The following is a 4882-nucleotide window of genomic DNA, read 5'->3' as shown; positions in this document are numbered from 1 at the left end:
GAATAATAGGAGACTTGTTAGGAGGAATTTGGGAGGTGTTGGTGAAGTTGTTCAACCCACTAGTGAGTTTGTCAATCCTTTCGCAATAGAAGGAGAAGAGAACCCATTAAACAATACCACACAAAATCCACCTACAATGCCTAAATTCTCGTCACACTCTATACCCACCGAGGAGGATTTACCAAATGGTACTCCTACCCCACAACATCTTACCGGAAACTTTATTGCCAAGTCCGCCTTCATCCAACTAGTTGAGAGGAGCCAATTCGGGGGAATGCCTAGTGAGGACCCTCATTCTCATATGGAAACATTTTGTGATTATTGTGAAGCTATCTCTCAAACGGGCGTGACTCAAGACCAAATAAGATGGGTCTTATTTCCTTTTTCGTTAATCGGCACCGCAAAGCAATGGTTGAAGGGCCTTGATAAGGCCACCCTTGGAATAGATTCTTGGAAGAAGCTAGCTCTAGCTTTCTACAAAAAATTCTACCCACCGGAGAAGACCAACATGCTAAGAGCTCAAATTACGGGTTTTAAGCAAAGGGATGAAGAATCTTTGTACGAAGCTTGGGAGCGGTTCAAGGGTATTTGTCGCTCATGTCCTCACCATGGACTTAGTGAATGGTTTTTAGTGCAACAATTTTGGAATGGTTTATATGAAGATTCAAGGAACATTCTCAATATGGGATCAAATGGAATGTTCACCAAAGTTGATGACAATCAAACATGGAACAAGATTGAGGAAATGGCGGTCCATAATTCGCAATATAGTAGGCCTCGCAAGGCTACTAGAGGAGGAAAGTATGAAGTGGACACCGTTACTCAATTGGGTGCTCAACTTAGTGCTCACATTGACACAATCAACTTGAAGTTTGAACAAGCTATGGCTAGACTTGAGGAAAGCTCAAAATCATCAAAGCATCATGTCAATGCCATGACGGCATCCTCATCAATCCCAAGCGGGATATGTGAGAATTGTGGAACCTTGGGTCATGACTCAAGTGAATGTAGGGGAACAACCGAGCAAGTCAATGCTTTCCAAGCTTACAAAAGTGGTACCCCTTATTCAAATTTTTACAATGAAAACACCAAGTTCCATCCAAATCTCTCATACAAAAGCCAAAATGTCCAAAACCCTCAAACAACATACACTCCACCACCCATGAGAAATCAAAATCAAAGACCCTTTTTCAATCAAAACCAAGGCTACCAAAATCAAAATCCATACAATCACCACAATGACCAAAGTTTTGATGTCCAAAAAGCGGTCCTTCAAATGCAAAAAAATCAACAAGAATTTTTCACCCAAATGCAAAAAGATAGCCAAGCAAAAGACACCACCATCAACAACATTCTAGCTCACACCAAGATGTTGGAAACACAATTGACCCAACTAGCATCTTCAAACTCACAAAGACAAAAGGGGCAATTACCACCTCAAGGTAATCCCCCTAGACATGAAACGGTTAGTGCCATTCACTTGAGAAGTGGTACAAAATATGAAGCACCAAAGAAGCAAGTTGAGGATGAAGTTGTGAGAGCTAGTGAGAATGAAGTTGTGGTGCAAGGTCCCAAGGAAGGGGAATCATCAAAAGAAGAAAGTTCAAAGAAAAATGAAGACAAAGCCAAAGAAAAGGAGCCCATTGTGATTAGACTTCCTTTTCCAAGTCGTCAAGCCAAGCCTAAATTTGATGATCAACTTGGAAAGTTCATGGAAATTGTGAAGAACTTAGAAGTCTCAATTCCTTTCACGGAATTAATCAATCACGTTCCGGCCTATGCAAAGTACATGAAAGATATCCTCACAAAGAAGAAGTCAATCCGGAAACTTGAGACTATCGCCTTCACTAAGGTGAGTAGTGCAATTCTTCAAGGGAGTTCACCTCCAAAGTTAAAGGATCCGGGAAGCTTCTCAATACCGTGTACCATTGGCGACACAACGATCAACAAAGCCTTATGTGATCTAGGGGCTAGTGTGAGTGTCATGCCGTACTCGGTAAGTAAAAGGTTGGGAATGGGAGAGCTTAAATGTACCAATATCACTCTTCAAATGGCCGATAGATCGACGAAGACACCGCTAGGGATATGGGAAGATGTCCCCGTGCGGGTGGGAAGTTTTTCATCCCGGTGGACTTTGTCATTGTTGATATGGAGGAAGATTCCAACATTCCAATCATCTTAGGAAGACCTTTCCTACACACCGCGGGTGCGGTGATTGATGTGAAACATGGAGAGCTCACTCTAGAAGTGGGAGATGAAAGCATAACTTTTAATCTTGACAAGACCATGAGAGCTCCTCGTTTGCATGAGCCATGTTTCATGATTGATCATTATAGCCGAAAAGATGAAAAGAAGAAATCGGAACTCCAATGGAGGAAGAAAGTTGAAGATGCTCCATTCAAAGAGCAAGTGAATTGTGAAAAGGAGAGCTTGCAAAGCTCATCAAAATCAACCAAGGAAGAAGATGATGGCCTCATTGGCCAAGAGAAGAAATTGGGAGAGTTGTCTCCATCCAAGCAAGAGATTTTCAATGATCAACTCAATGAAGTTTGTGGTCTTTGGGACGATGAATTTGAAGGGATCTTTAATCCCTACATTGGGCATGCCATCGATCATGATCAACAATAAGGGCCACGGTCTATTGAGGACCTCTACCACAACAATGAACAAGCTTTTAATTATTTCTTCGAGGTGTTGAGCAACATCAACAACACCTTGAACATGCCTCCTTGACATCTCATCAAGAATGAGAGTTTGGTGGAGTCCTCCCTAAACCACCACTTGTAAATATTTCTAACTCCCTAACTTACATTCAATTTTTGTATTGCATTTTTTGTCATTTTTGGATTTATTTACTTTGATCAAAATAATTGTCATGAAAAGAGAGAAGTGAGGGAGGGACTAATGATTTTAATTGATGTGTAGTGCTTTACCTTAGTGTGGGGATGGCAATTGCCTAGGCTATTCATGCCTTAGTAGTGCCCCCACAATGAAGAACACAAGATTTGAAAGAAAGAAAGAAAGAATGATAAGGGAATGCGTTGGTGCACGGATGGAACTGAATCCGTGTACACAAGGACCAATCCGAGCGGATTCCTGAGAATCCGCCCGTCTGCAGAGGATCCGAGCGTCCTGCTGAGAAGACGCCCGTCTTGGGCTGAGCTGAAAACTGCAAATTCTTGACTGTTGAAGAATCCGAGCGGATTTCTGGAAAGACGCCCGTCTCACAGAATCCGTCCGTCTTGTGGACAATCCGCCCGTCTTGCAAACTTGAAGAAAAACAAAGAAAATCTCGGACAAGAATCCGTCCGTCCCGCACGAAATCCGCCCGTCTCATCTCGGAAGAATCCGAGCGGATTCCCCAATCCGCCCGTCTCTAGGCGGGATTTTTGAAAATTTGAAGTCAAGAATCCGAGCGGATTGCGCCTAATCCGCACGGATTGTCCCTGCGTCCTAATATTGTCGAGTTCTTTAAATACCCACCCCACCTTCATTCATTCATTCATTCACTCATAAACACTACCCATAACATCAAAACCCTCATCCTCTCCATCTCAAAAACAAAAACCCTCAACAAAACTCACCAAAATCAAATCAAACCATCTTTCAAATAACAAATCAATCACTCCATCTTCATTAACAATCAAAACCAAGCACAAAATCTTCACCTTTGAATTGATTTTTGTTCTCATAAAGGCAAAGCCTTTTAACTTCAAAATCGATTTGGGCATTCTACAAATTGAAGATTTTTGATATTTTTCTTGGTTAGCTCATCAAATGGCAAGAACAAAGGGAGCAACAAAAGCAAAAGCAAAGGCACCAAAGACTACAACTCTCTCTCAAAGGCAAAAAGCTCTACAAATGAAGAAGGCTTTGGCAATGGTGGTATCAACACCAAGCTTGGAAGTGCAACCACCTCAACAAATTTCTATGGAAGCATCACCCTCTACTCCGGTAATTAATCAACTCTTGCATTACCCGGAGGTAACATTCATTTCCGATTCCCATAGAAATACATTTGTCAAGTTTGCTATGAAACAAATTCAATCCACCAAATTCATATGCCAAGATGCTTTAGAGAAGTTGGGTGTTCTTGAACAAACAAGAGTCTTTTTCAATGCCATGGGTTTAAAGAAATTGTTTGAAATGAAGGAAGTAACATACCCCTCCCTTGTCTTGGGATTCTTAAGTTCTTTAAAAGTGACAAAAGTTGAGAATAGAGAAAATATTGAGTTTCGTCTAGCTAACACTAGTAGACGCATTACCTTTCCTAATTGGGTGCAATTTTGGGTCTTAGCGATGAACATAAATTTTATAAGCAATATGGGAAGTATGATCCCGAGCCTCTTTGGGAGGCAATCTCCGGGAAGAAATTTGAAGATTTTAAAGCTTGTCGTGCTCTTTTGGTCCATCATCCGGGCATAAGAATATGGCACAAAGTTGTGGGAAATACCATAATTGCTAGGAAAGACACCAATCATTTCACGGGACTCGATTTTATTCTCCTTGAATCAACTTTGAATATTGGAAGAATTCACACCAAGCCTTACAATTCTTTGAGGCTATTGGTTGATAGATGGCTCCATGTAGATAGTGGGAAGAAGGGTCAAACCGTAATTGTTAATGGCGGCCTTGTCACGGTCCTAGCCAAGCACTTTGATCCTAGTTTCAATAAGGATAGCAAGTACAAGGCTAAGGATGGTGGCCATCTTATTGATATGTCCACCTTGATTAACAAGTTTAAGTGGGTTGCTCACAATCCCCTTGATACCAAGTATGGGTGGCTTACAAGTGAGGCTCGATCATTCACTCTACCCGCAAAGATTTGCCGTCTTAGTGTCCATCGGACCAACTATTTACTTCCCCTATCCAAGGAAGCCGA

At 41.6% G+C, this 4882-nt stretch overlaps 1 non-coding gene across 1 annotated transcript; it reads right to left on the bottom strand.

Moving 5' to 3' along the window:
- Nucleotides 1–508: 508 nt before the first annotated feature.
- On the bottom strand, nucleotides 509–615 carry LOC141644463 (small nucleolar RNA R71). Its single transcript, XR_012544079.1, has one exon. It is a non-coding gene; the product is annotated as a small nucleolar RNA R71 (small nucleolar RNA).
- Between the last annotated feature and the right edge of the window lie 4267 nt (nucleotides 616–4882).

Source organism: Silene latifolia, chromosome 2 (genome assembly GCF_048544455.1).
Source record: "Silene latifolia isolate original U9 population chromosome 2, ASM4854445v1, whole genome shotgun sequence".
Taxonomy (NCBI): domain Eukaryota; kingdom Viridiplantae; phylum Streptophyta; class Magnoliopsida; order Caryophyllales; family Caryophyllaceae; genus Silene; species Silene latifolia.
Note: the sequence above shows the minus strand (reverse complement) of the source record. Positions and strands in the feature narration are given on the sequence as shown.